This window comes from Phaenicophaeus curvirostris, chromosome 2 (genome assembly GCF_032191515.1).
Source record: "Phaenicophaeus curvirostris isolate KB17595 chromosome 2, BPBGC_Pcur_1.0, whole genome shotgun sequence".
In the NCBI taxonomy this organism is placed as follows: domain Eukaryota; kingdom Metazoa; phylum Chordata; class Aves; order Cuculiformes; family Cuculidae; genus Phaenicophaeus; species Phaenicophaeus curvirostris.
In genome coordinates this window covers 48,790,252-48,799,702 of record NC_091393.1, presented here as the reverse complement: position 1 = coordinate 48,799,702, position 9,451 = coordinate 48,790,252, and the positions used below count along the sequence as shown (strand labels likewise).

The window sequence follows — 9,451 nt, the reverse complement described above, 5'->3', positions numbered from 1 at the left end:
ATGTGAGGCTTCTAATTGATAAATAGGAAACAATTAATTACTTTTTTTCTCCAATCCATTGAATTTTGTCCAGTTACTGCTGCCCTAAGACCAGTCACTGGTGTTTAGTGTATATCTTCCATACGGAAGGATGAGAATCACAGAATCACAGAATCACAGAATAACCAGGTTGGAAGAGACCCACCGGATCATCGAGTCCAACCATTCCTATCAAACACTAAACCATGCCCCTCAGCACCTCATTCACCCGTGCCTTAAACACCTCCAGGGAAGGTGACTCAACCACCTCCCTGGGCAGCCTGTGCCAGTGCCCAATGACCCTTTCTGTAAAGAATTTTTTCCTAATGTCCAGCCTAAACCTCCCCTGGTGGAGCTTGAGGCCATTCCCTCTTGTCCTGTCCCCTGTCACTTGGGAGAAGAGGCCAGCACCCTCCTCTCTACAACCTCCTTTCAGGTAGTTGTAGAGAGCAATGAGGTCTCCCCTCAGCCTCCTCTTCTCCAGGCTAAACAACCCCAGCTCTCTCAGCCGCTCCTCATAAGGCCTGTTCTCCAGCCCCTTCACCAGCTTTGTTGCTCTTCTCTGGACTCATTCCAGAGCCTCAACATCCTTCTTGTGGTGAGGGGCCCAGAACTGAACACAGTATTCGAGGAGCGGTCTCACCAGTGCAGAATACAGGGGGAGGATAACCTCCCTGGACCTGCTGGTCACACCATTTCTGATACAAGCCAAGATGCCATTGGCCTTCTTGGCCACCTGGGCACACTGCTGGCTCATATTCAGTCAGCTGTCAACCAACACCCCCAGGTCCCTCTCCTCCAGGCAGCTTTCTAGACAGACTTCTCCTAGTCTGTAGCACTGCATAGGGTTGTTGTGCCCCAAGTGCAGGACCCGGCACTTGGCCTTGTTGAACCTCATGCCATTGGACTCTGCCCAGCGGTCCAGCCTGTCCAGATCCCTTTGCAGAGCCTCCCTACCCTCCAGCAGGTCGACACTTCCACCCAGCTTAGTGTTGTCTGCAAACTTGCTAAGGGTGCACTCGATGCCTTCATCCAGGTCATTGATGAAGACATTGAACAGGGCTGGACCCAGCACTGAGCCCTGGGGAACCCCACTTGTCACTGGCCTCCAGCTGGATTTCACACCATTTCCCACCACTCTCTGGGCCCGGCCATCCAACCAGTTTTCCACCCAGGAGAGTGTGCGCCTGTCCAGGCCAGAGGCTGACAGTTTCTCAAGCAGAACGCTGTGAGAAACTGTGTCAAAGGCTTTACTGAAGTCCAGGAAGACCACATCCACAGCCTTTCCCTCATCCAGCAGCCGAGTCACTTTGTCACAGAAGGTGATCAGGTTAGTTTGGCAAGACCTGCCATTTGTGAACCCATGTTGACTGGGCCTGATCACCTGATTCTCTTGCATGTGCTTCATGACAGCACTCAAGATCACCTGCTCCATGACTTTCCCTGGTTTTTTGTTTTTTTTTTTTTTATTTTTACATTTAAAAAAATAAAATTTAAATCCCGGCACAGCCTCGTTTATTAGAGGCCAGCTCTGCTGAACCTGCATCTCCCGGCAGCTCTGGGTGGGGACAAGGCCCAGCAGGGCCAGGGGAGCCCCCTCCCCGGCTCCCCACCCCGAGAAGACACGGGGGTCCTCGCTCTGGGTCCCTGGGGGAGCCAAAGGCCTGGCCTGGGGCCAGAAGAATAAAAAATGTAAAGAAAAGGTCACCGAGAGGCAGGCGGATGTGACCCCCCCCCCCCACCTTGGGGGTCTCAGCCACGGCCCCCACGGGCGTCTTGGGGTTCTCCCCCCACCGCTACTGGTTGGCAGCTTTGCCGGCGTCGATCCAGTCGCTGTAGACATCCACGGGCTCAGACAGATAGGTGATGGGCGTCTGGAACTCCTCGAGGTAGACCGTGCAGGAGATCACCCCCGTGTTGTGGGCTCGGTCCATCTTGACGTCGCAGGACTTCTCGTGGTTTCAGAACGGGCACGTGAACTGTGTCTCCAGCGTCCCCATCACCTTCTTCTTGGGCGGCGGCTTCCTCTTGGACTTGTGGCGCCCCATGGTGCCCGGTACCCGCCGCTGGGTGCCCTCCCGGGGCCTCCCCAGAACTCACCGCCGCCGCCTCCTCCTCCTCCGCTCCTCAATGTTACAGCTCCCTGAATAATTAAAGAATGTTACAGCTCCCTGAATAGTTAAAGAATGTTACAGCTCCCTGAATAATTTGGCATAGCTACCAACCAACCTTCTCTGAAGAGGAAAGGATCCATTATTTTTTGTTCCTGTTTCTCCTGGTCTTATTTACCAGCTGCTGGTATCTTCTGCTGCTTTTTTTTGTTAGCTAAACAAGCCTTGCACCAGCAGTTACTATGTCTATGGACATTTAACTTGCCTTAATCAAGTCATTGTTGATTAAAATTTGAAAATTTGGTATCTAAAGCATAGACTCTCACTTCATTCTTTGGTCGTTCTGAACTTCTTCTCCACATCTTATCCTATTTTTTTTTTAACTTTTCAGTCACAAGTTGTGACATCTATTCCCTCTATTGTACTTGAAAAAGCATCGCCTTCCTAGTTAACATTACTTGTGATCAGGGCACAAGATATGACATTTTTGTGATCACAAACACATTTCCAGGATAAATTTATGCTTTGAAACAGTAGTTAATTTTGGACCAAGTTATTTGTAATAGAAGTTGGCAGCTCTTTCAGTGATGCTTCCTTTTTTAAATTCAGAACTGATACTAGATTATGCAAACAGTCCTTCTTCATATCTATAAGATACTTTCAAAGTGTTCTCAGGATAACCACAGCAAAAAACGAAATGGGAAAAAAAAGAAGTAAGTTAAGCTATAATTTTTCTTTTATATGCAAAAGAATATTTGGGGTTAGCTAGTCAAGTTCTAGAATTGATGAGGCAGAAAAAATGGTGCCAATTTCCATCAACATAATACCAGTAAATTGTTGTTGGCTTTTTTAATATCCTCAAAGTTACTTGTATTTTTCCCTAAAATATTCTAATTCTATTAAACAAATGAAACTGATCACACATGGTACCTTCAGCAAGCCAAACAATCAGCAAGGAGCAAAACACTTCCATGTAAACACGTTAATTTTACCTACAAGATTTCAGACAAGGGGCAACTATTAATTACATGGAAGATCCAGGCAGTAGGAGAGCTGACTTGTTCCTAGTCTTTATTACATATTATTAAACTTCGGTTAGCCACATTCAGTATACTTACTGCGTCCAAAACTAAGCTCATGTATCTAGATACAAAGACTAGAGACTGTACTCGTACGTAAGGGTACTTGTTGCCTTGAAATCAATGATTTTGAAAATTATATGGGGGATGAATAGAAGGAAGTAGTGATATGTTGAAGGCAAAAAGATGTATATTTTTTGGCTACTGTGGCAATGAAAATAGTTTACAATATAAACCAAGCCATGAAGATGGAAGGCAAATAGTATAAAAGGCTAAAGCAGTACTCTTTCAAGCTTGAAAAACAGGAAACATTGCTATGAAAATGAGATCTAATGGTGATGAAACTTATAGCTAGATGTGGGCACTTACAGTTTTGGAAAGGAACTATGATTTCTAGGTGTGGGTTTGCTGCCTACAAGTTCGAAAGAGTGATTGGGTTATTGAAGAAGAGACTGAAACAGGCAACTGAGAACAGGATACCTGTGGTCTGACAGCGACCTTGGAAAAACTACTGCATAATGAGAACAAGCAGATGGAAAAGTCCAAATATGGCAGGCAAAAATGCAGTATGAGCTGTGTGGCTGGTGTGATAAGGACTGTAGCCAGAGTGCCTGCCCAGTGCATGAACTTAGGTGCAGGAATACATGATGACTGCAGGATAACCTGTAACATGACCAGTAACGGAGCATGGGTGGCTGGAGAAGGCCGAGCTGAGTTTGTTCTCTGTAAAGTGGGATCAGAAAGAGTCCTTGGAGTGGCCATCTGTGGGCAGAGGGTAAGTGGGTGCATTTTGGAAATGTAAGCAGTGCATTATCATCTTTGATGGTCCAGTAATTTACAACATACTGGTAGTGCAGTGGTTAGAAGGAGAGGTGAGTTCTAGAAACAGTGGCTAACATTGTTAATCAGATACCACAGTTCTTCCTGTGGATATTAAGTTCTTCCTATGGTCCTGCAAGAGCTCTGAAAACGCACAATATGAAAACATCCAGAGCAAGGAAATACTTCAAATTATATTATTAATAAATGACTGCAAAAAGCTATGCCAAATTTCTACTGATTTCAAATTAAAATTTAAGTTAAGCTCATGCTTTAGCACTTCCCTGGAAAGGAATGAATTCTTGAATTTGGGACTGATAAAATCTATCAGAGTTTATCAGAAGAGTGTTAAGTCATGACTTCCACAAGGTCTAACCTTCAAATACGTGTTTAACTAGACAAAATTGTTGGAATGTGAAGCAAACAAAATGTAAAAGAATGGCAGCATGATTTGAACATTTTAAAACAAGGACAACTGGCTATTCATCAAGGGCTACGAAAGTTCTCCAATGCTTTGTCTTTCAAACAAGCATGTATTTCTTTAACAGTAAGTCAAGTCTTAAAACTCATAAATCCTTTTTTTTTCACTTTTAAATAAGAAATATTGGCTCCTCTATAAAGTGGAGTTAAACAACAGTTATTCCAACCACCACATTTTTGAATAATTGCAGCTCATGGGGTTCTCACAGGCCCACTTCTCCAGCTTGTCCGGGTCCCTCTGGATTACATCCCGTCCTTCCAGTGTGGCAACTGTACCACTCAGTTTGATGTCACCATTTCTCACTGTTTCTCCCCTTCTGATAAAAAAAAAAGAAAAGAAAGAAAAGAAAAGAAGACTTCCATTTTCTAAAACCTCCAGAATCAGTTCAGCTGAGAGATTTTCCTGGCCTGAGTTGGATTTTAAGAAGAGGGTTTGCTCCTTCACACCACATAGCTATGAACACCCTCACTTTCTGAGAGAGGATGTCCATTCCTGTAGTGCTGCATCAGCTCTTGGCTTTTGCATCCCTTTTGCTGGGAGAACAATATCCTGCATTACAGCAATGTTCTTCATCACGCTGTTCCTGCTCTGAATGCATGTTGCTTGCCACTGCTCTTTGCAGCACTGTAAAGTCTCTGCAGGCTGAGAAACCTGCAGAAAGGGAACAGTCTTAATTCTGTATCACTTGCAAGATAGCCTCCTAGATCTCACTCTGTCTTATTTGTCACATTATCAAAGTTACAAGGAATTAATCATGCAAGGAGAAAGCTAGGCCTGCTCATCATCTCTGAGAGCAGCTTCAGCTCTCTGTGAGCATCCAAAATCACTGCAGTGACACCCATAGTGCCAGAAAACATGCTCATTTCACCATCATTCACCTTGGTATCGGATTTAGCAGCAGCAGCCCGTGCCAGAAACATCCATCATCAGTTCTGCCTTCCAAAAACTTGCATTAAGAAACAAGGTTTCCAGATGTCTAAAGTTAGTCATCATGCTGACAGCAGCATGGCATGGCATCAGGGCAGAAAATTGCTTTGGGTTTCTGAATTCTCAATGATCATGTCATTGCAAGCTGGGAGTGAAATGAAAATGATCAGCTGAACACCCTGCTGAAAACAGCAAGAAAGTCTAAGAAATGCATGGACTCTTTCAGTGTGACAGAAAGAGATCAAAAGATTTTTGACTGTTATAGACTGGGAAAGTTGGCACTTCAATACTTCATTTGTGTATTTTAATTTTGGCCTTGATTTTTATTTCTGTCCATATTTCAGGCCCTCTAAACATTTCACAGTCATGAAATACAGAGTTGCTATCCCAGTTTTAGAGACAGAGAAACTGATAGATGGAAAGGCTCACATGCCTTGAAAATCATCATACAGTAAGTGTAGGGTATAGAGCAGGAGAGGACAAAACACAGATCCCTCTTCCCCAGTGCCATGCATTAACCACTATGGTCATCATTCCTCTCAGCAGTATCTCACCATAGCGTGGGTTATTCCAGGTTGTTGGATGTTTAAGTCTGTACATATCCACAGTTTGGCTTGAATCAAAAAAAGTGAAACTTTAAGGTGAAAATTTAGTATGTGAACCAGCTACACAGTCCAGAGATGACCAACAAGAAGATCAGAGGCAAACCTGACCCCCAGGGCAAAGTCAGCCAAACTGACCTAGGAAAACTGCTCTCTAGGGAAAAGGAGATAACAAGCCGTGCCATACAGCCATCTTAATGTGAGTGCTGTGCTGAGTGACTAGTTGGGTGAGATTCCCATTGCCCCCATGCTGGCCCATTCCGTTCCACTACCTCATTACTGCTGACATAAATGGTGTTTTCCTGCATATGGTTTGTTTGCTCATTTATTTTGTAACACTGCTTTCTTCCAAGGAGGACAATAGACCAGTGGAGCAGATAGCCTGGGAAGAGCAGACAGTCCTTAAGAATTAAAAAATAATAGAGAAATATCAGTTGTGGTGGTTTAGATACAGTCGAACTTGTCATGGGAGCAGGGCGAGAAGCAGACTAATGGCTCTTGAGTGTTGCCAGCCAATGCTACTCTATAGCAAGCTGCATCAACCCAAACAGCAAAGAAAAATCGCGCTATGCAGTCAAGCTATCTGCGCAACTGCTTCTGCACCTCTCCTTTGCTCTTGGCCTCAGATGAGGCATGGGCTGAGGGAAGTGATTCTGCTCTTGCAAATCCCCTGTCTGAGCTGAGATGGGGCCCTTTCCACGGGCGCCCTTCACTACCTATGCCAGCTTCCAGGCTTCTGATCCATTAAGTTCTGAATACTATTCCCTGCTTAGCCCAGTGCTCCTCCTGAATGAGCTCTGCCCTGCAAGCTCCCAGAGATAAAAGTACTTTAACAAGTACTTTAACTGTTGGGAAATGGTTTTATGTGTTTCTAAGTTTGCTTAATTATTCTCTGTGCAAAATAAACAGTTGTTAGAATATTTCTGTACATCTATTTCTCACCTTCTTTCTGGGAAGACAATGTTCTGTAGACTACGCCTTGCTCCTTGTAATGTAAGCACCATTACCTCTACGAAAAGATCACAGAGGCTCAGCTTGTGCAGTGTAATTTAGAGTGTGTTTACTCTTATCCCACTGGACTTAAAAACATTGTGTTTTAATTGTCTCCTGCTAAACTGACTTACACAAACATCCCAAAATAATTCCTCATCTAAACTGAATGTTCTTATATTTTCCTGTGTGGTCACAGAGGCATTTCACTCTTTAAACAGTTACCACAGATTATATGCATCCTAGCAAAACCCCTAAGTATTTAGTATTTACAGTTCAATATGTTTTAATGATAAATCCTAAAAACACATGGGGTGAACTTTTTCCTAGTATGCAAGACTGATCTTGCATAGTTCACAAACTGAAGAAAATACATGCTAGTTATTACTTAATTACTTAATACCCAGCTCCACAAGGACTTAATACTAATTATCGAAACTTTATAGAGCTTTCAAGGGCAGTCAGATATATTAAAACACACACACCCCTCTTATATTTTTAGCTGTGGAAAAGCACAGGTAGCCATCTGTTCTGCTGCTCAGTGCTATGCTCTCTTTTCCTCTTATTCTCTGTCTCCCTGGGCCTCATATTTTTAAGCTGTAGCCAAAAAGTAGCCTGACAATAGGGCAGCAGTTAACAGTCAGAAAGCAATAGTCAGCAATTGCTCAGGTCTAGCCAGCAAAATTAATGTCAGGCAGTGCAGTTGGTTGCAGTAAAGATGGTGTGTATTGCAGAAGAGCAGAGGAAAATAGTAAAAGATGCTTAAGGTTTTTTTTCTGTTCTACTGAACCAGGAATTTAATCATACTGGAGATGAGCAGAGAAGCTCTGTGCCTGCCCTGGGGCAATGACAGGAACAATCTACCCTCTTTTTTGTGACAGTAACTTGTTGCCACCTGGAAATCAGAGTGGCTATGTCCCAGACAGACCTACTAGGATTCTCATCATGCAGTAATGAAAGCATTTGGCAAAGGGCTCCGAATTAATTACAGCTACATGCTTAGCCTCTGCCTGGAGCAGGCACTCTGTTTCTGTAAGGATGGCAAGCAAAGATACTTCTAGGGAACAATAGGGGTAGTGATAGGAAATCTGGCTTTTGGTTGTTTCCCTTAACTTGCTAAGGAGCTTTATTGCAGCTGCTGAGAAAGGGCTTGAAGCAGTGTCACCAGCAGCAGTGTCACCTACAGCAATGTCACCTGCTCTGCTCAGCCTCTGGAAAAGGTAGTGAGCCAGTCTGTATGCTCTGCTGCTGCTAAGGAAGCAGAGGTTTGTCAGCAAACTGATCCTTTAGCTTTTAAAACATGAATGTGAACGTGAACTAAAAAACCCTCCAAACCATCTACTGTGTTCGTCTATTGATGGGTAGTCCACAATACTTTACACGACTAGTTAAACTTTAATTTACTTCTGTTTCTGTCCTTCTTGTATTTGCAACATCCTTAATTTCTCATTGCCATCACAAATATTTCATCACAATCTTTTGGAACAGTTGTACTTCCAGTTTATCAAAAATGCAGGTGTCGGAATTACCCAATCTTTCAGCTCTTGTCGCAACAGTCCCAGACCTCTATAAACACATTCCAATCCAACACACTAAGGTGCAGCAAGACTGGCACCTTTTACACAGTTAGTAAACACGATTGATATGTGTAACAAAGAGAAAAGACTCTTACTTCCATTATGCCAAATAATAAATTTCTTATGCACAGGACTCTCAGGAGGGACCTTTTCTACTACATTTACACTATTCCCTCTAATAGAAACCTTTCCATAATCAACACAAGTTTGATGCTTCTCAAAACCTTTTAATTTTCAAAATGCAGAGTATGTTTATGGAGTAAAAACTACTTCTGTTTTCCAAGATTATATCAATACCATCAATAAAAACAGGCTGACTCAAGATTAAATGACAGAGAGCAGCCAACTTATAACCTGCCTCTAGTGCAGAATGGCTCTGTAACATCACAGTGCAGTTGGCCTTAGGTCTGAATACAATATGCTCTAATTTTTCCATTCTCCTGGTAGTGGTACATTATTATAGCAGTAGATGGTTTGCCCTGTTGTTTGTGCTATGCTATTTTTCTTCAAGGCTGTTAAGGTTAACACCAGTTTTCCTTTCCTAACCTAAAAGGAAATCTCAGAAAATCTTGACATTTCAGTGCTTTTCTCAGATCCGGTGTCCATCCTGGCCAACCAAGCAGGCAGGACATTTAGAAGCCATTGACAAATTGCCAGCTTCCTTCTCAAATCTATTTCCTCTACCAGGGCTGAAGAGTCTGGAAAGCAGTGTGGTCAGCATCCGAGATCCCTAGCGATTATACTGAGTGCTGGACACTCCTGCCAAGGACTGGAGAATTTGGAAGAGAAAGGGGGTTCAGTCCTACATTTGATGGAAGATGCAATGGAGATAAGAAACAGAAACTGA

At 43.4% G+C, this 9,451-nt stretch overlaps 1 pseudogene; it reads right to left on the bottom strand.

Annotated features, from left to right (window-relative positions):
- Positions 1-1,781: 1,781 nt before the first annotated feature.
- Positions 1,782-2,083, bottom strand: LOC138717465 (transcription elongation factor 1 homolog; annotated as a pseudogene).
- Between the last annotated feature and the right edge of the window lie 7,368 nt (positions 2,084-9,451).